Source organism: Argiope bruennichi, chromosome X1 (assembly GCF_947563725.1).
Source record: "Argiope bruennichi chromosome X1, qqArgBrue1.1, whole genome shotgun sequence".
Classification (NCBI taxonomy): Eukaryota; Metazoa; Arthropoda; class Arachnida; order Araneae; family Araneidae; genus Argiope; species Argiope bruennichi.
Genome location: NC_079162.1, coordinates 81,375,629 through 81,398,808, shown reverse-complemented (window position 1 = coordinate 81,398,808; position 23,180 = coordinate 81,375,629). Strand labels below are relative to the sequence as shown.

At 28.0% G+C, this 23,180-nt stretch overlaps 1 protein-coding gene across 4 annotated transcripts in view; it reads right to left on the bottom strand.

The window, feature by feature from the left end:
- Nucleotides 1-23,180, bottom strand: part of LOC129958570 (complexin-like) — a 198,232-nt gene that overhangs the window by 43,564 nt on the left and 131,488 nt on the right. Inside the window, exon 1 of one of the 4 annotated variants that reach the window (XM_056071137.1) lies at nt 19,513-19,665. The exons of the other annotated variants lie outside the window; for them this stretch is intronic. The gene's annotated coding sequence lies outside the window, so the exon portion shown is untranslated. Of the gene's footprint in view, nt 1-19,512; nt 19,666-23,180 lie in introns of those variants that run through there. 4 annotated transcript variants of the gene reach the window in all.

Here is a 23,180-nt window from a genome sequence, read left to right as displayed (position 1 = left end):
CCGCCGACTCTTTTCAATAAGTAGATGTATGGCAGTATATTGATATGCCAAAAACACTGTAGTACTCAAGCTAATCATTTTGCAGTTTTGATCTTATTATTAAAGTTTTTAAATAACTTAGATCAAGAATGAGTTACTGTACACAAGTAGGGATCATTTGTCATAAACGTCTTTGAAAAAGATTCTAGAAATTTTATATCAAGGAAATTTCAGTTTAAAAAAATTCATAATTTCAAGTCAAAATAATTATTCTTGAAAAAAGATACTAGAAAATTTTATACAAATGAAATTTTATGTTAAAAAACTCATCATTTTAGATTAAAATAGTCATCTTAGAAAAATATACTAGAAACTTCTAAACAATGAAATTTAAGGTTAAAAAAATTCTAAATGCGATGTATATGTAAGGTTTATTTAAAAGCAATCAGTCTGCTGAATGAAAGATGTCACGAAAAGCGCTTATTTCCAAAAATGCTCAAGAAAATGAGATTTGCTAGAAACTTAAGTTACATCATTTGTTTAAAAAAAGACGATAACATCTGTCTTTATATGACAGAAATATATTATAAGTTAATGGTTGAAAACAGAACATTTATGAAACAATTTTTTTCCTTTTATTCAATAGAAATAACATTCTTAACATCCAATCTAGAAATTATTCTATTGCAATCAGTCTCCTTGCGTAAGTATAAAATGCAATATTTTAAACGGAAAGGGAGAATAATCTTGCTACACTTAAAAGCAGTCTTAATGGATGCTTCAGAAAATAGAAAGAAGTTAGATTCAACAGACTAATGACTCCGTAAATGTCCATCAGGAAAATTATATGAAGACATTAAACTCCCATTAATTTTTGTTATGGGATATGCCTTCCGACTAAATAGACATTTCTGGTAAATTTATTATTCGAATAAAAACTAAAAAAATAATAAAACAATTTAATTTTACATAATAATCTTATATTAAAGTAAACTTGCAGCATGGGGGTAACTTGAAATTGTTTCACAGAATGCTTCAAAATTTAACGCATAAACTGTTGATAACGTTAAGAAAAATAGCCATTAACCAAAACAAGTCAAAATCACATAAAAAGCATCATCCGGTAGAGCTAGATTCATTTTTTAAAGTTCATAATACCAACTTATGGCACATGCATTTTCGCATATGTCATAGGCCCGTAAAATGTCATAGAACGTTTCGTTAGTATAAAAGACACCTCTTAAAAAGAATAACATAAAACAAAAGTTGTCTGTGCTTCACGAATGCTCATTTTTTCTAAAAGAAATACTTTCCACCTCTTAAAAAAACTCATCGCTAGATAAATAGCAAAAGTTTATGTCTAGCACTTCGCATGTATGAGCTGCAATCTATCAACAAACATAACTTAACCACAACTTTTCTTTCACAACTCCTTAACTGTAGCCTAGCATTTAATATTACATATACCAGAAATGAAAAATGTTCAGATGTCGCTACAATGTTTCATTGCTAAGTATAGATTAAAACTGATGACCTTGAGACCACATCCATTTATTCGTCCCCACAACAGAAGAAAGAAACGAAGAATGATTGAGAGAGAACGATAAGGGTATCAAAAAGAAATAGCGAAACACAAAAGAAAATATTTCTTTTCTTCTCTTTGGAAAGGCAACTTAATAGTGTGTAATTTACTATTCTCAAAATGTCGCATGAAAGTCGATACATCTATAAATGATTGATTATAATGTAAATAAAGATTCGGCATATATATAATTTATGAGTACCAGAGAAAAATGCGTTCGAGACATTTGAAAGAAAAATCTTTGGATTGAGCAATTTTTCTTAGATCTTTTTTATAAGTTGATTGTTAAACATCCTTCTTCTGAAAATACATACTGGCTCTTATGACATTCTATGTATTGGCTGGATTTCGAAAGAGCTAAAACTCTTAATATTCACAATCAAAATTATTAACAAAAAATGAAAAAAATTTAGAGGAAGAAGAGAAAATTGTAGTGGAGACAGATGCGATTGAAATATCTGAAATAAAAATTTTTAACTTTCAACAAAGCTTTTCGTAAAGATACATTTTAAAGCTGGTTATTTAAATTTCATCGATATTATGCAGAGACTGGGTAATATGAATTTTCTTTGTATTGGGTGGAATTTAAAAGAGGCGAAGCTTTTAATGATCACAATTAAGGCTCATATTTTAAGATGGTGAAACTTAAACCTTTAAAACTTTTAATTATCTTAAACTTTTGAACTTCACTGTTATGGTAACTGATAGAACGTGAAAACTGAAAGTTTTAATTAGTGAGGATAGAGGACCGAACAACTAAACATTTTCTTATCCTTTTAATCAGTAAATAAACTCACGTTATCATTATATCGTGATGTCTGGCATGTGTGCTTGAAAATAAAACATCATTAAAATCCTTCATTATTTCAAATTGGCTAATTGCTGTAGAGGGGTTCATTTCTTTACAAATTTGAATAGCAATCAAAATGAGGGAGTGTTCAATATGTAATACGACCATCTTTTATTAAATTATCAATGCAAATCTACATACCTTAATTCATTCTGAGTATAAAAAAAATTCTATTATTTGAAGTTTAAAATAATAATTTAGCGAGAGTATTGTTTATCTATTTTCACGCATACTTGCTCAGTATGGCGATTTTTGCGTTTAGCTTCTTAGTTTAATTTTTTTTTAAAATCAAGAATTCATTTTTGTCTTTCCTTTGATCTAATGGATCCAAAATTTGATATAAATCTCAAATTTTGGTTTCAAGACTAGATACTTGAAACCAAACTAGATTTCGTGTATTTAGTCCAGAAATTATCAGTGTATGGAGCATGTATCACTAATGATGACAATATTTTCGGAGTACTTATTTTTATTTTTAGAGGTACAATTTATGTACAAAAAAGTTTGACGAATTTCAAAATTAATGTAAATTTTATCTTTATAATATTTTGTTTTAATATCTATCCACCAGATGCATACACTTTTTCTCTGTTTTTGAAACCTCCTTACACATTTTTCTTTAGCATTTATCATTCAGATATAAATGCATTTTTCCTGTTTTCGGCATCTCTTTTAATATACATTATTCAGATACATAAAATATAGCAACTGCAGTGGCAAACATATTACCATATGCTAGAATACTATTCTAGAAATGTTTAATTCCAGGAAAGATATAAGTTTTTAGATATTTTAGGTTAGAGAAATCACATGAATGATTATAAAAAAGCCAACTTAAGCAATTTCTGGCTAAAATGGAAAATATAAACATATTTCCGACAAAGTGATAAAATTTTTAATGTCTTTCTACACCTCATTTCTTCCTGAAATTAGATTTTAAATCATGCCATTAATTAAAAATAAACATAGGTCAAAGTCGCCACTTGAAGTTAGTTTAGGCTTGAAATAAAAGTTCTAAAAGCAAAAGTCCTATATATATCAAAATTGGCTTCAATGAAACGGGCGCAGTCGTCACATGGATTCTCAACGAAATTAAATCTTAATATTTTCTAAAATGTATTGTTACCAACTATTAACTACTTTTAAACAGCATATTTAGATTTTTTATGATGTAAAAATTTCATTTACAAATTTAACTGAATAATTTACACTTAAAAATGTTTTATTCGATTATTATAATCACTAAAACGTAAGTCGACGAAATTCGGAATGTGACTATAACTGCAATTTTGTGCCAAATTTCGACTTCAAACGATTGGGAAAAGGCGTCCAAAATACTATCTTAACCCTTTCTAGGGCCGTGGGAAGCATGCTTCCCACCAAATTTATCAATCTTTGTATGAAATTATGTAGATTGGCATAACTTCTGACAAATTTTTTTAGTAAGTCAGAAACTTAGATGCTTCAATTCTTTATCTCAGACAAAATGATGTGTCTTGATTTGTTACTTAATTATTAATTAACCAAATTAATTAATTAATCAAGTTAAATTTATCTAATAAGCTAAATGAATCCATCCCTTTTCTTATTCTAATTTCAAGCCTAAAATTATTTTAACATAATATGACTAGAAAAAAAAATGGCCCTTTAAAGGGTTAATTGAAATACTAGATTCAAGCCATAGATTTATATTTTGCAACTATTATTCGCCAATACTATGAGAGGCATTTGTGGCCTTACCGAAGGTCCCCAATTTTATGTGGAGAGGGGTAGGGGAGAATAAGATTTTTATTGGAGGAAAGGCAAAAAAGTTTCGGAGAGACTTCCATGGGTTGTATTGTTCATAAACCAATAAACAGAATTACAAAAAGGGGATTTTTGAACAGAAAGAATTCTAAAATCTGAAAGCTCATCTAATCTCGACGTTTAATTTTTGCCAGGGTTGCATCATATACAAAAAAATAAAATGTTAGATACTTGCATTGATGCCATCTAACCATACTTACTATAATTACACAGTCTTTCAATTAAAAAAAGCAACTTGCAGATAAATCAGGATAGTTTGACTAAAAGCTAAAGATTTCGATAGCCAAAAATATCAGTAAATAAATTTAAAAAATGAAGCACAAGCTGGAGAAAAGCATAGCTAATCTAATGTAAAACCAATGTTTTTGAAGATAACGAGTCTTTAAGGATACTTAAAGCATCTAAAAGGTGATGTAACCTTAAAAGCCAGTTACTACTTCGGATTCAACCAGCTATGCCTTCCGGAGATTGCGTGATCGCTAATGTAATTTAGATATGCTTCTTCACTAACTCGTTGTTCATAGAAGATAAAAAATGAGCTTCTAAGTAACGATGCGTCGGAAACATGCAATCATGCAGATTTCAAGACTTAATTTAGAAATAATCGGAGGCTCTTAAGCAATACAAGACATGTTTCTAAGCCATTTAAGTTATATCTTAACAGTCATACAGTCTTGATCGCGTTAGGTTATGAAGATGAAAAGAACCAAATAGAAATGTTTTGCCCAGTACGAACTAAGCGTTTCGGTGCGAACTCAAACGTATTATGTAGTATGTTTAGGTTTAGTAGTAAGGAGAAGAGAATATGCATTTGAATTTCTTTCCTTATACCTATTAAGTGCAAATTTTGGTACAGATTTACATTTGGACGTCAAGAGCCCATAAGAAATTTCATTTAACTAACATTGTAGGTTTGAGTTTTCTCGTTTATGTACCTACAGACAGACAGATCTACAAATATCTAAAAGCTTCTATGGGTATGACTCAAAATGGGATATAAATAAAATATTTTGATGATAAAACTGTATGCCAATTTTCACCTACCTATCTCGTTGCGTTTGCTATGAGTTATTATGTTCATATGCACAGGGAAGGACTGACAGACATATACTTGATTGATATGAAGACGAAAATTTCCCAATATTCATTTAGTTTGCTAAGCTTATGAGAAACAATGTATGAAGAGGAACATAATTATAGATATGTTTTTCGGATTTCAGCTGATTTAAAACGTAGAGACACGTTTAAATTTCGAGATAGTATATCTTGAAGATGCCTGAACTATCTCCTTTTATTTATTTCATGTACGAGAATGTTAAAACAGACCAATTGAATTTCTAGATAGCATTTATATTGCAGTTTATTAAAGAATATGCTTCTGAACTGAGTTCCCATCAAATTGAGATCAGCTACAAATTTTAAGCCAATTCTGTCAAAAAAAAAAAAAAAAAATATTGTCTCTTAGTCTGCCCGCGTACATGTGAACACGATAACTCAAAAAACTTTCAAACTAGGTTAATGAAATTTGATTTATGGCTCTAACACCAAAATTATAGATCTTTACCGAATTTTGGAGACATTGTGTGAAAAGAAGCAATCCAAAACGCAACTTCATTGTTTGGAAAAGTTAATATGATGTTTTATGTTACTTGAGAGAGCTGAGTGACGCACATTACAACTGAGTATTGTATAAAACAGATAATTTATCAAATGATTTCACTTTAGGTCAATTTGCAGCATTTATTCTGAATTCACACTGTTCAAGTGCCGATATTTTAAAAAGCTGCCTGGAGCTATAGTTTAAAATAGCAATTCATTTAACTATACAGGTTTGGATTATATTTTACTCAAGTTGCTTGCATGTACTCAATTTGTGTATACGAATTCTGATCATAGAGTTGTGCAGCATTTTAAAGAATTTCGTAAAATCTAGTTTGAAATTTAGTAATCTCTCCAAAAATATATGAATGATCTTAAGTATGTTATGTATTTCTTGATAGCATCAATAACTCATATATAGTTGAAAAAGAATAAAAAATTATTATTTATAGGCAGATAATTCAACATTTCAAATAATCCTCTTAGCCAAACTAAAGTTTTATTTTAAATAAAAATGATCATGTAAACTATGCTTAGTACGTAGAGTTTAATGATGTGTTTCAATGATATTTTCTTAAAACAGAAGAAGAAAATAATTGCTGAAATAAAGAAAAACGCAAAATATCGAAAAATGCAGAAACATATGAGAATAAAGATCGTGCTTTTCATTTCTATGATAACTTAATAATACATAATTCCCGATTTTGAAAACTTTTCGAGACAGTTATCGTCGAAACACCGATTACAACGAAAATAAACGAGTTCGAGGCATTTTATATGCAAGAAAAATGAATGCGATGAAAACGGATTATGACAGGAAAAATAAATTTCTTACATTTACAGCCACACGAATTTTTTTCTAGGGATTAAAAAAATAACCGTGTTTCGAAAATTAATTCTAAAAACTATTTTTGATAAAAAGAGAGAGAGAGAGATGTGTTTGAAAGTTTTTTTTTATCTCAGATAATTCAGGATAGATTTGTTGAATTACTGAAAGGATACAATGATATTCTATAAAATGTTACTTTTAATTCACAATCAGGGAATTTTTAATGTTTAAGAGTATAATGCTAGATATAAAAATAAGCATTTTAAAGCTTTAAAAAAACTCTTAGCTTTTTTTTACTTTCATTTTTACAAAATATTTAGTGAGAAAGTATTGTAATCGTCAAAAATTACAAAATCCAGATTTTAATGAATCTCAACGTAGTACATCTTTAAAGGGCAACGTAATCTTTAAAAGATCTTCAGGGATGTGATAATATGGATAAAGGAAAGCTTAACATGTTCTCGTAATAAAGTTTATCTTCAAAAATAAAGGGAACAAATGCAAAATCGGAGCCTAATTAGTGCATGTTGGCTTTCAAAGAATTTTCAGGTATGTAGAAATTTGTAGATTGGAAAACTTGAATATGCTCAAACTATGAAGTTCCTTCTTTGAAGTAAATGGAGCAAACCAAAATCGGAACATAGTAAAACAATAAAAAAACTTGTAGGTAATTGCCTATTTGGTACACGAAAACGACTAAATGTTGTCTAGACTCAAAGAATAAATGACCCTCATTAAACCGCGGCGCACATCAAAATGCTCTTTGGACTTAAGCATCAGGGGGCTCTTATTACGGAGAAACCCCACAGATAATGTCCCTAATTGACCTGAGATCAAGATCATAGATTTACTGCTCAGCTGCTTTCAATTATCAGACACATAAAGGGATGCATAAAATTCCCCCCAGAGCTGTTAAAATATTTGGTATTTGGTTAGTATGGCAAAAAGAAGTAGTTATTAGTAGCCTTAGCTTATTGGTTGATAACAACATATGTCAGACAGCGGAAAAGCTCAACATGTTTATGGTTTTCGAAAAATAACAAAAGCTCGAGATATATGGATCTGAATTAACTTCTTCATAGTAATTCGTTTGTTTAGTATTTTAGGGAAGCCAACCAACTATCAGAAATAAAGCTGACAATGGGCTTGCTATCAATAGGTTTGTGGTATAACAGTTATTTTTGGCAAGAAACTGGGCAACCATTTCGTAAAGCATTGCATTCGTTCATAAAGACGAATGCATAAAGACGAATGCAACTGCAACGTTCAGTTATTTTAATTAGTCACTAATGATTCTAATTATGTAGTACATAATTATGATTCCACTCATACTTACGCTCATTTAAAAAACAAACGAATTGCAGAATTCAGAAAAGATACGGCTTTGAAAATAATTCAGAAACAGTGAAATCTGGGAGACAAATTTTAAGTGGAGGCTCAAATCTCACTAGGTAGGGGCAATTCTTTGAAGCTCATAGGAATTTACTAGATGTGAAAATTTGCTTACTTTATTTTTAGAATATTATTTTATAAAGTTATAATATATAAAATAGGACTATTTTTCTCCTCCACAATCATTCATTTTTCTGCAGAAAAAAGATTAAAAGGATATCTAAATCCTTTAAGTGCTATCAAGTTTTTGTGGAAGTATGTGACAGATGAATCACATTTAAGAAGTGAGTTGAAAATAATATTGTTGACTTATTTGCAAAATAAGCTTAGATTTATGCCAAACTCTTCTTTTCGGCATATCTTTTTATGCCAAGAATGATTAAGTTAGATAAGATTATATACCTTCTTTAAGCCATGCTAAGGTTAAGTGAAGATACCAAAAAGTACTTATTTATGAATTGTTAACTCAATAATCGAGCATCTTGTTACAATTAACATTTCTGGTACAATTTTCAAGATTTCTGATTCTCTTATTTATTTTTTTTCGTGATTCATTAGATGGATTTGATAATCATTTCTAATCTATCATTACTCGTAAAGTTTCATTGATGAATGAATTTCTTATGAAGACATTTTTAAGGGATAATGGTCAACATTGTTTTGTTTGTTTGAGGTTTTATGGCGCAAGAGCCATGATTTTGACCATACTGCGCCAAAATGGTCAACATTAGTATTGTACCAAGCAAGAAAATCTCAAATATACCAAAATCTGCAGATAATTAGTTTGAATGAAACGTCATTAAAGCACAAATTCTACGTATTAGCATTTTAAAGAATGTAAATTCATAGCACAATGATGGTATAAAAATATTAAATGGTGAATGCAGTTCACCTTATTGCAACTGAAGTCGTCTTGTCAGTCACTTGGCTTCATGCGTGATATAATAATAAGTAAATAATACTCTTTATTTATTTTTTGATTTTATTTCTGTCTTCCTTTCGTACTTTTTCATATTCGAAATACACACACAAAAAAAGTGTTGTAATCACCATCACATACCATCTCGAGATTTTAATATCCAAGTTTTAAGACACTCCGTGTTAAAAAAAAAAAAGGATCTTTATTTATCTGTTTGTCTGTGTGCATAATAATTAATATAGATACGCAACAAGTTAAAAGTATGAAATTTGGTATTCTGTCATTACATCAAAAGTTTAGACTTCGATTAAATATTAGATACAAACCTTTTTTCTGGAAACTGTTTTGTTTGTCCGTCTGTGGACATGCGAACATGGTTATTCAAGAACGCAGAAGAATAAATAGATGGAATTTGGTTTTATTAATAAAAAGATTGATATATATGAAATCTTGGATCAGTCTGTTAATCGATTAATTATGTGTCAATCTGTATACTTTTGTGCATATGAAGGCGATAACTTAAATACACAGCAAACTAGAAAGTGAGTTTTAGTCAAATTAATGATATGATTTGGGATTAAATCCATCCAAGAATGGATTGTCATTTTATTCGTTAATCAGAGTGTTTGTGAACACGATAACAGAAAAACATAGTAAGCAAGATAGATGAAATGTGGAATATAGCCCTAACACCAAAATTGTACAGCTGTATCAAATGCTGAACCAATCTGATCAATTAAGAAAGGTATACTATGTACATTTTATTCTCTTTATTATATTACGAAGATAAACGCAAAACTAACTGTTTTGTCTAAATACAAGAAATGCGAAGAAATGCATACTTCTTACGTTTTAATGCAATGACAGACCTATTTAAGTTGTTATATAGGGAGCCTTTTTCTCTAAAATATTAAAATAGCATTTCATATTTATTTTTAATATAATATAAATACTGTTAAATATGAATATAATTTAATATTCAGCATTTAAACCAATTTCCTTCATAAATTCAAATATTCTGTGAACTAGTAAACAACTAATTATATTAAACCTTTTAAAATGAGATGATACGTTGAGTAAACCCTTGTTGACAAAATTTAAATATGAAGTAAAAATTCATATTGTGAGCTCTTATGCAAACGAAGAACACAGGTTCAAATATTTTATAAACAACATAAATCTTAAATGTAACGTATAATCTTTATGACATGAGGGAAAAAAAAACAGCTTAAATCATGTAAAATGTTTCTGAATTAAGAAGAAACTTCAATTACCAGACATCCACAGCTATTCTAATACCTATTGTTAGTCATAAAATGAATATTTTAAATTGTTAAGAGTTTCATTTTTAAAATATTAAATTAACTTTTAAAAATAGAGATTAGATTTTAAATCAGACATAAAGCATTTTTTAGTATTTTTTTTGAAGAACGTTTTGCAAGCAAATAATTTTTATGTGTTTTTGAAAATATTATAACTTTAAAATGTGGATAAATTGTAGCATAAAAACATATCATAAAAGAGAATATAAGTGATTGTTTATAAAAATAACAACGATTTATCTAATTATTGTCTAGACATCTTATCTTTTTGTGATACAGTAAATATAAGACGCAAATATCTAAATATTTATTGAATAATATGTTAAAATATTACATTTTCTAATGTTTTGCTTCGTTCACTTATGAATAATCCGAAAGCTTTACTTATTTATTAATTCCTGCTAAAGAATATAAAAAACAGTGCAGAATGTTATGCGAAATTCTTTATGATATCAATATGAAGATTTTGTAGATAGAAAAGTACACCACCAGAGATTATGAGATAAGAAAAAGTTGATGCGTATGATTTTAAAATATTTTAAAAGATTATATGTTTAAATTGTATGAAAAAATCAAATTATGGAATTTAAAAGAAATTAAGATTTGTTTTATTTCGGTAAAGAGTATTATGAGCTTTTACTTTTTGTTTATTTTATGTGTATTAAAGAAAAATTATAAACGTGACTGAAGTGTATAATCTTCATATACTGGATAAATTTGTCGTTCCGTTAACGCCGTTTGACATTTTAATAAAGGCCTGTTTTTTTAAAGTATATTTTAAGTACTTTATTGTAAAAAGATTTAAGAGTAAACATTTTAAAGCCAATTTATTGAAGCGTTTTAGCTCTATAAATTGCATTTTTAAAAGCTTGCGAAAAATTTTTTTAGTATTGCTCTGAAAAAAAATTCTAACTAAGAATTCCTCTAAAAACTAATTTTATATAAAATTCCAACTGTTAATTTAATTGAAGATTTTTCAAATACTGTACTTACTCAAATGCCGTATACTTAAGAATCTTAGCAATCTGGATATATTTCTTTTCATAAAATATTAAATATTTAACTCTATAAGGAAAAACATTTAATGATAATTTTCTAAGAAATGGAGCAAACAATCTTTTCTTTTAAAACATGGTATTTAAATAAGATATTTGTATTTCTTCTAGAGACTTATTTCGTATAGAATAACGGCTGCTATTTTTTCTGAGGAATTCTTCAAATATTAATTCGAATAATTAAATTAACAAGAGAAACAACAAAAATGTCTTTTTATAGAATATTAATTATTTAAATTGAAGAAGAAGAATGTTTAATCACAATTATAAGAACAGGAACGCACATTATTTTTTTAAAAAACATAAAACATTGAAACTATGCTTAGGAAAAGAAAATCAATATTTAATTACTGGATTATGCCGAATTAAAACTGCTAGTTTTAACAGTATTTTTAAGTGAATGATTATCTGAAATTTCTATTTAAAATATATAGCTGCACGAGAATTGCAGAATAGTGAAGAAAATAAAAATAAGAAATTCATTTGAAAAATTCGAAACAAGTTCTATGAAAAGACATCATTTTCTTAATTGTTGATATTAATACAGATATCAGTTATTGAATATTTTTTCCTGAGGAAGAAGATTCTAAGAACTCATTTAAGTTTTTATTTCGAAATGGATTCTTATTTCAGAATTATATTTCTGTAAACAATTAGAAATTCTATACTTCAAAAATATAGTTCTAAAAGCTTTAAAGAAAATTTCGGATGTTTTTCTAAGAAATGAAACAAATTCTGTTTTCCAAGAACTTGTTGAAATATAAAAATTCGGAGAAATGTAGAAGAATTTCTAAAGACGGAATATGAAGAAAGAAAAAATTGGTACATCTTTTTCTTCTTTTTTTACATAAAAGGAGTTGAACAAAAATGTTCAGAGTAAAAGTGATGTAAAATTGCTGAATTACTTTGAAATGGAAAAAAAATGAAATGCTGTGTTTATTTTTCTGATGAGTTCTATATATCGAATTAAATATTTACTTATAATTTCTAGTTAGAAAAATACCTGTGAAGAAAATAAAAAAGCTGAATTCCCTTTTATTGATTAGGAAAAATAAAAGAAATAGGTTCCTTTTGAAAATTTCATAAATGTTTTTAAGTACAAAAATAATTTAACTATCTTAATGTCAAATATTTGTCTGACATCCATTTCTGAATTTTTTTCAGAAAAATAAAAGATTAACTTCAAATAAAGTGTCGGAGTGGAACTTCAAATTAATTATCAGATGCTTATTTAAGAATCTCTTTGATGTATAAGCAATGAAAAAAATATCGTGGAATGAATCAAAAATCTTTAAATCTTTTCTCAAAGCGATGAAATAAATTTTAAATTTCTTTGAAAACATAAATTTATATAGAGAAAATGTCACTGAAATAAATTTTATATTTACACTGAAAAACTCAATCTGTAGCATGAATGTCAGAAATCTTCTTTTTCCATAAAAGGTTCTGAGAAATATTTTCAAAAATATTTTCGAAATCGTTTACGGTCCCTACTTTTCAAAGAATAAACATGAATACAGAAAATCTATTTGAACATCCATCAATGGATAAATTTTTCGACTTGTTCCCTTTTATACTCTCATCTTTATTCATAAATAACCTCCATAAGCATAGAAGATATATTTTTTTTGCGTTTTTCTTCTTAAGATTGAAATAAATTTTACATTATCTAGAAGAGCAAAAATTCAGATAGACAAAACAAAAATCAGCCGGAATAAATTTCATACTCACACTGAGGATCCGGTTCCATTTCTTAACGAAGAAACTTCAAAAATCTTCCTCTTCTGCAGAAGTTTTTCAAAAAATTTTCAAGATATGCGCGAAATCGTTTACAACCACCCTCTTTCACGGATTAAACACGAATACACAAAATCTATTTGAATATCTACCTCTGGACAGATTTCTCTTTTCTACTCCCCCCTTTCACCTTTGTTCTCTCCCATCATTCCCCCCGATCCCTGTGCTATTCTAGGATTGGTCTCCGAATCCGTACCTGTCATATACATTACGCGAACACTCCGGTATACCTCACGCAACCGCACGTAATAAGAAAACTTGATTTATACTTGTGGAGGGATACGGAAAACAGGAGAATTTTTCAAAGAATATTTTTTAGTGAGGATAACAAAAGGAGAGACTATTAGTGATATTCTCCCCCCATATTTTGTCACGAATACTCTGCGCCGTCATCAGAGTTCTTTTGTGCCGCGGGAAGTAATATATTGACATAAAAATCCTCTCCACAGTATCCAGGGGAGATGGTCTTCGCTTCGAGTTGTTGTTTGGATGATCGCATGACATTTTTTAAAGCAAAAGAAAAATTCATTAAATCGTTTTAAAAATATGTTATATAACCTGTTCTGAGTTCATACCATCAAAAGTTACCACAATTTTAAAATGCTCAGCCGTATAAATTAAAGTTTTAAAGCAATAGTTGTATAAACGGAAATTCAGAGGGCATATGATTTAAGGTGCTAGTCTCATATGTTTAAGTCATGGTTTCGATTCATTAAATAATTTCTTTTAAGAAAATTTTATGGAATCTATTCTACATTCATGCACTTAAAAGTACAACAACTATAAAATGTTCAAAGGTAAAAATTTGGATTATAGTTTTAAAAACCAATCGTTTTGGCGATGGAGGTTTGGGTGGTATGCGGTTTAAGATACCATCTTCATTTATTCAAATTAAGAGTTCGATTCGTTAAAAAATATCTTTTTGGGAATTTTATAGAACCTTTTCTAAATGCATGCCTGGAAAAATGCAACAATTTTATTTTTACTAATAATTATGACATATCTTTGAAAAGTTAAATTATAACTTTTAAAAGAGACTATTTTAATAACTGAGGTTCGAAGGCGTATAATTTAAGATACACTCCTAATATGTATGTTCAATTTATGATTTCGATTCATGAAAATGATTTCTTTTAAGTAAACTTTATTGAGCATGTTCTAAATTTATGCTCTTAAAAGCTTGTTTTAAAACTTTAATCCAACCTTAAAAAGTTTGATTATAGTTTTTAAAAGCAATTGCTGTGTTAACTTGGTTTGGACAAAAACAAACTTTGTTATTTTGGTTTAGATGGCATACGACATAAGAAGCTAACTTCCCTTGTTCAAATTATGAACACGATTCGTTAAAAGATATCTTTTAAGCAAAATATACAGAACTGGTTCTGAATTTAAAAAAAAAAACTGGTTCAAAAAGTTGTAAAATTTATAAATTCGATTATAATTTTTAAAAGAAATTTATTCATTGATAGAATGAGTAATTAGCATTTTCTTGGCACAAGATACTTATTTCGTTTATTTATGGAAGCGTTGAAATGTATTCGGTTTATAATTTTTTCCTTTTATGTTGAAGTCGGGGATTCGATTTTCCGTCAAACGTGGGGGATTCTCATTCATGTCATATGGCTGTACGGCATGTGAAAGAATTTGGTAATCTCAGGTTTGGAATTCGGTTATCTCGGCAATGATGAATTGGTGGCGTGGCTTCACTGTCTCCCATATGTTCTCAGTATCATCATCCGAGTTTTTTCGTGCCGCGGGAACTTATATACTCATAGAAAAAAATCCCTCCACGTTGTCTGAGAACTATGCTCTTTGCTCCCGTTGAGACGACCATTTGTTTCTTTTATTGGGCAACACTATTATGCGATTCTCCAGAACAAAGAGAAGAATTTGGGGAATGTTTCATATTAGAGAGAATTAATTTTTTTCTAATATTAACTAAAAAGTTAATTAAAGCTTTTAAGAGTAGTTAGTTGATTAGTTGAGGTTTAGATTTTATACGGTTTAAAATTCAAGTCATGGTTTTGATCTCTGGTCATGTCGTAAAATTGTACGACATTCTAAAGAATCAGGTTTCAAATTAAGTTTGGGATATGGAAAAATCAAGTTTGGAATTTGGGGAATGTTTAATTTTTTCTAATATTAACTAAAAAGTTAATTAAAGCTTTTAAGAGTAGTTAGTTGATTAGTTGAGGTCTAGAATTAATACGGTTTAAAATTCAAGTCATGGTTTTGATCTCTAGTCATGTCGTAAAATTGTACGACATTCTAAAGAATCAGGTTTCAAATTAAGTTTGGGATATGGAAAAATTAAGTTTGGAATTTGGGGAATGTTTCATATTAAAGAGAATTAATTTTTTCTAATATTAACTAAAAAGTTAATTAAAGCTTTTAAGAGTAGTTAGTTGATTAGTTGAGGTTTAGAATTAATACGGTTTAAAATTCAAGTCATGGTTTTGATTTCTAGTCATGTCGTAAAATTGTACGACATTCTAAAGAATCAGGTTTCAAATTAAGTTTGGGATATGGAAAAATCAAGTTTCAGAATTAAAATTAGGCCTGAGGTTCAATAATCTCACCAAAGATGAATTCATGATAACGAATATGACAATTTGAAGTTCTGTATAATCCCTTTGAAATTTTACACTTGAAATGGACAATTACTTAAAAAAAATGATTTGTTGGTTGTTTGTGAAAGAATTTATGCTGGATAATTAATTTATAAAAACAACAATGCCATTTATAAAAATGAAACGAATAAAAATTTAGCATTTATAGATAGACGATTAAACATTTTTAAATATGCTCATTGCCGAATGAAACAGGTGGATGCATTATTATAATTTTTATAAATAGCGTGTTCCGCTTTAGTCATCTTCAAAATAACTATTACGCTTCCAAAAATACATTAATCAATTCCTTTTCCGTAGAATGAGAAAAAAAATACTCAAATTTAATATGAAAGTTTGTGAAAAATCTCAAGAAAGCTACTTTTTGATTCGGGCTATTGTGAATGTTATGAAACATAATCAATAATCATGGAGAAGGAAATCAATATATATATATAAATCTTTCATGAATTTCGTGCCTGTTAACTTCTAAGTTGTGGTGCTATAAGTGCTAGCAAACAGAATCAGTGATCACGGAAAAAGAAATCAATATATATTTATTTTTTACAAGAATCGAAAAACAATTCATGATAATTTGATGGAGTTTTTCGTTTATTTGATCAATTTTCTTACTTTAAAAATAAGAAAAGATTAAAATTCTGTTTTAAAAAAATGTAAATATTTTATTTTTGAAAGTATTTTTTTGCCCTCTTGATAAAATCTCTTTATAATCTCTTAAAAATCTCTTAATCTCTTTATAAAATGATCAAATCTCGAATTTCTCTATTCGAAGTTATTTTCTTTATTTGAAACAAATCCAATAAAGGGTATTTTATTAAAATTCTGATTTAGAATCGAATAAAACTCTTTTCATCTGTTGACAAATATTCAGGATATAATCTTTTATTGTTTTTATCGCAGAATTCAGAAGAACAGAGAGCTTTTGGGGAGATAGATAAAATTTTCAGAATAAAACAAATAAAATATATGAGCATGCTACAATCGATTTCTTTTATCATTATTTGAATTTTCCCGGAATGGTTAAGCTTTGCTTCGCCTTAAAAAGCTGCAACATTCTAGAAGAAGCATAGCTGCATTAAATAATCAAATAAATAATAATTCCCTTCTTTTAACAATGCTAACAAATTTCCACCTCCTGAATTTTAGAATTATTTTTCATTTTGTTACAAAATAGATAGTGAATTTTAATTAGAGAAGCCATATATTTTAATTGCATCCCCTGAGAATGGATATGCAAGATCTGCTAAAATGTCAAAATATTATTTGAAATTCTAGACACACAAAGAAATACTAAAAACTAATGAAATTTCTTCTCTGAAAAAAAAAAAAAATTGAATTCTGATTGCTAACACAGGTGATTTTGAAATTCCTTCATTTTCTCGCTGGAGACCGTAGGGGGTTGAAAATAGTAGGGAACAAATAGACGTTTACTGAAATGTATTTTCTTCGAAATCTGCGCTGACTGTCTGTCACTGGTCGCAGAAAAAAGAGATTCCTTTTGAGAAATTCAAAGAGCCTCAAAGACGCATATCTCCGCTTTTTCAAACTGTTTGATCTAAAAATATCTTTGCCTTAGATGTGAAGCTAAGGGAAAGGTTTTAGATTTAAGCGAAAGTAGGAAAATTTTATTCTTTAGGTCAGTAATGGTTGAATCGCATGCTTTAAGAAAATATAAAATTTTCCGTCTTAAAATGCCTCTAGATAAACTGAAACAGAATAAATTCAACTTATCTGAGATTGTTGTAGTTGTATCACATCATTATACATCGTTAAGCTCTTTTAATTTGGATATTATTCCTTTCTCTTTATGGCTGCTTATTGTATTTTCTGAAGACGCGATGCATAATAAAAAATATTTTAATAGCCTGAGAAACTCAACACCTGTTGCTTCAGGGAAAGCAATCTAAGCGTTTCTGCAAACGAAACGAATGAAGTTTTCTTATAAATTTAAAAATCGGTTGTTTTTGATATTTTTATAAAAAAGCATGTTTTTTATGGCTTTTAAAATACAAACGTAGAGAAAATTAGAGATTTATATAATCATATTTTGCCGATCATTTACAAATGCTTATGATTTTTTAAAAATTTAGAATTCAAACAGATACTTATTTTAAAGAAGTTATATTTTTTTCTGAATAATTTTCTTTTAAGACAGCTAAACACAATTATGTTTGGTAAAACAATCGGGATTCGTAAATCAAGCAAATTACGCTTTTATCCTGAATGCATTTCTTTTATCAGAGATAGGCATGGCTAGATTTGGTAAACAAATCAAGATTCGTAAATCAAGCTGAATACTTTCAAATAGCATTATAATTCAGCATATACTTTTTTAAATGAGCTGTAAATTTTACCAAATAATTTTTTCATTCCTTGAAGTTTTATCGAATCTCTAAGTTTTGAACTCCCCCAGTCAGAAAAAAAAATTAAAATTATATCTATGCATCTATTTGTGAAAATGGCAACTCATAAATGGGAATAATTAAACGGATAACATTTAATATGTGGTTTTTATGTTAATATTGAAGATCAGCATCAAATTTTAGACGAATTCTAACCCTGCAAAACTATTTCTAACAATCCATATGCGTGTACATGAATAGGTTTACTCAAAATCACAAGCTAAAAGGATGAAATTTAGTTCATCTTTTCCATCAGAATTTTCTATGAATATCATATTTGAAACAAATCGTTTACCGATGGCTGATTATTTTAATTAATATTTTTATAAATAGGAAAACGATTATTCAAAAGGGCAAAAATCAAGAAAAATGAAACTTAGTGTTTGATTTGATATCAAAATTCTCGATCTGTACCAAATTTTCGACCTAGGAGGTCAATAGGAAGATTTCCAAATTGCATGCTCAATTCTCTTCATTACATGACAAATCTAAATACATACACGCAAAAAAAAAAATGCTATTTTACGGAGATGTATTGGAAAATCAAGGGAAAACTATTCTGCTGAATATTTCAAGCCTTTCTTTTAATATCTCCACATACAAACGACATGTTCACGAAAGATGCCTGGAAACTTTTGATAAAGAATTATTTATATTGATTCATTCTATAAATACGAAGAGCTATAAGCTAATTGCTTAAGGAATAAAATCTTTTTTATTCAAAAATTGTTAAATTATCTTTTTTATATTTATCACAATCAATTAACTTGTTTTAACTGGCATTCATCGTAGGTTCTTTGAATAAGTGCACAAGCATTGAGGAACTGCAGCATCCCAACTTTTTTTAGTGAATAAATATAAACAACAAATTATTCAATTTTGCCTGTGATACTTAAATCCATAAGTAATCAAATAGCATATTTTTCAGAATGTTCAATATTCAGAGGAAATGTAATTAAAAACAACAGCAGAATTATTTTCGGGCTTGAAATTTGAATATAACTAAAATGTGAAGCAAAATTATTGAGAAATAAAAATAAATTTCAAATATTGTACTATTAATTTTTTTCAGAAACAAACCTGAAAATAACATACATACACATGTATTTATTTTAACATACTTTCACTATTATTTATTAGTTAGCAAGGACTGATTAAATCTTTACAAACAAGTATAAAAAATGCATGTAAAATAATCAAAAGTATTTATTTTGATATTCTATTCACAATAAAAATTTCATAAGAGTTAATAACTTATGTGTTAAAATTTATTTACGCTAATTCCTCAAACCTTATTATTGTTTTCGACTGATAATATTTAACTACTCAAAATTAATTAGAAAGCATTACCTATAATCCTGCGAAATATAGATCACGTTACATCTCCACCGCAATAAACAGTCGTAACAGTTATTTTTAAATTCGAATTAAATGTTTCTGATCCAAGAATCCTGGAAGTTGTTTTGAATAGAGCTATATCGGATTACAAAAGTAATTCCCGAACAGACAATTTTTCTGCAAGATCTCAACACATTTCTCAATTCCATTTATTACCTTAATTTATTTTTGAAGAAAGGCGCTCAAAGATTTGTTTACTTCAATGCTTTTATATCATCTTACAATCTTGTTTTCGTTTAGCTGAATTTTCCAATAATGTGGAATAGTTTTTAAATGTTTATGTTTAAATGTTTATCTTAAATATTTATCTTAATGTACATACTTATTTATTTTTATTTACTACACTTTTAAAAATATTTTTTAAAGACTTTCGCGATAGAGCTTTAATATGTTTTAATGAAAAGAAAGATGTTGGTTTAATCTGATTATCAAATTGAAAATCTCTATCTTTCCCTTCACATTTCAATCATTTTGGAACTCGGAAGTTTCGAAAATGCCTTGTCTCAACCGATTAATTTTTATGACTTTTTTCTGATAAACATCATTAAAATGCCAATAAAAACTCTTCGATAGCTTCAGAATAAACAGTAAAAAGTAATTGTTCAAATGACCTTCAACTTTATATTTGGTCTGAAGTGTAGAAGTACGAAAAACGCCAGAAAAATTTCAGTGGAATATAACAAAAGCTTTCCACAAGTATGTTTTTCAGCAGACACATTCATTAAATATATTGACATTCTGTAAAAAAAGAAAATTATTCTGAAATTTTGCGTCTCGATTATTGCAATATTTTGTTATGCTGGGGAAAGAGAGGTTTTTAATTAATTTTGGTATGGACAAATTCATTTAAAATAATTATTTAATATATTTAAATGCAGCGACTTTTATTTATAGTGAAAGGATCGCAAATATAGGATAGAAATAAAAATATGGAATAGGTTGGTTTGGCCTTTTTAAAAGGCTGCAGTAAAAGGGCAATAAAGGTGAAAATTTCTTTTTGAGTTGCCATCATCTTAGAGTTGTTATTTGTGCTGTAATTGTTGTTCTAGGTTTGCCTGACGAGTTTTTTTAAATATAAATTTCTGTAAATCATTCTTTCGTTTTTATTTCCAAATTTAAATTTTATTTCTATGTTCGAGATACTTATGCTACTAATAGAGTACATTTTTAGAATTATTTTCTTTATATTCATTACAGTTTTCGATATCAAGCTCCTTACTTATAATTACCCAAATCAAGTTCAGTTGAGAGATGAATATGGAATACTAGTAGGATTTTAAATATGAAATAGTATTCCATATTATCACTCTGAAACAAACTTCGTTATATACATTATACAGACTACCATTTAAATGTATTATTTCTTCATCATAAATTCTCCTTTAATTAATATTTTAATATAATACATTAGATTTATAATAATAAAACATTTTATTATATTTTTGCACTTTTCCTCAACTTTTATCAAAGATTTTTAGGAATTTCATATTTGTTACCCATATTTAAGATTTTATACTAAAACAATCGCCTTTTTAAATATTTCTGAATTTCCCCAACTCGCAAAGAAAATATTTTGTGACCATTTCATGAAAGTTTATTGAAAACACTGACTGCATCAGCATTGCAGTTTTTTGAATATCAATATTTTTAGTCGTTATCTTTTTGCCAAATATAAAAAGTATTCCATATTTGTGTTCCTTTCTTAATTTTTTATGACTTTTATACCAATTTTTAAAAATTTCAATTATTTATTGATTTAAATATATTTGAATTTATTTTCTTAAGCACAGTAGATAAATTATGCTTTCCGGAGAAAAAAATTAGGAAATCATACGTAAAAATTATTAAAAATTAGGTTAAATGTTTAACCAAGATAATATTAAATTTTTTTTAAAATTTTATACCTTGTACAACAACAAAATATTTTTCGCATTTTCGTAAAATGCATGATTATTTTTATTTTCAAATGTAGGAAATGGATTTAATTATAAATATAAGCTATCAGCAAGGAAAGTATAACACATTTTTATATACATTATTGTCAATAATATCCTTAACACTCAAAGAAACAGCAAGTACCTAACCAGGTGCACCTTTTTCTGAAAATTGAAAATCTCAATTAATAAATTATAGTGTTTCTTTTTCACACTTCTTATGGAGATAAGTGATGTTTTTGTGAATTTTTAAGAGATATTATCCCACATTTGTATTATAAACGACCGCATACAATAAGTTATTAAGAAGCACTACTCGCTTGCTCAGAATTTAGTGAGTATATTAAGTATATTAATACAGGCATTTCCCTTCATCGTTGTCTTGATAGTTGTACATAAAAAACACTTTTTACTTAACAAAGTTATATTTACTACTTTAAATAATTTAAAGCGAATTTAAAATAGTATTTTTGTAACTATGAAAGTTTCTCGAAGGTGCTTAACCACAGGTATTCATCGTTATTTTTCCTATCAAATCTTGGCTAAGCAAGAAATTAAAAAAAAAAAATCTTAATTCGTGTACATGTGGATTTTAATGACCATTCAAGAGAAATTAGACTACATTTGTATTATAAATGATATTCATTTATAATGCTGCACGTTTGAGCAGAATTTAGTAAAATGTTTTTGAGCATGGTATATGCATTTTACTTGGTAGATATTTTGATAACTATAACTCATAAAGACATAATTTATCAACTGATGTTATCGCTAACTCTCTAAATAAACGACAGCTATATTTAAAACAGTGCTTATTTCAACGATGAAAGCTTTTAGTAGGCACTTACCAAGAGAGCATTCATCATTATTTTTCTTCTTCGAATCCAGGTTGAACGAATGCTTTATATACAATTCTTTCATACAAAATTGCCTTACAATCAAAGCAGATTTTCAAACTACGCGATAAGCTATAATAAAATACTCCCGAGAAACATAATATCCCACTTCTTCCCAGACGAAACACTGCTTTAAATTATCGATCTGCAATGGGTAAAAACCCTTTTACGAATATAAAACAGAATAAGAAAGACTAGACGATTTCATGGATACTATAAAAGTTTTATGATGAAAAATTCTAACGAGGTGCTTGCATTGTGTTAACAGCCCATTATCGGCACTGGAGGAGGTATAAACTGTTCAATAGTCTGCAAATAGGTAAAGTAAGGCATTTAACCCGAAATAAAAGTATTCAAAAAATAAGAATGGAGATTTATTAGACTTGTTATATAGAGAGCAAAGAATTAATAATAGAGTTAAAATATGTTTCCATCGTCGTATTAAAGGCGTTGTTCAATAGAGTTTAATGCAAAGTAGCATGTTTTCGAAGTAAATATATTGCTTTATAGAAAGAAAATTTTTCTCTTTCGGAAAATAAAAGAAAATCATTTACAAAGGATTGAGACGTGCATTGAAATATTTCATTCTTTCATTTTATGAAAAAGTTTTAGTCAGTATTTCATTATCGACATTCACAGAGTTATAACCTGATGACGTATTTTCTGCAAGTAGTCGAAATAAGGTACTTAGACGAAAATAAAAATAAATAAATAGAGGGATTTGTGAAACTTGCTACAGCATAAAGAATTCAGATAGAGTTAAAATATATTCCCATTGCTGTATTAAACA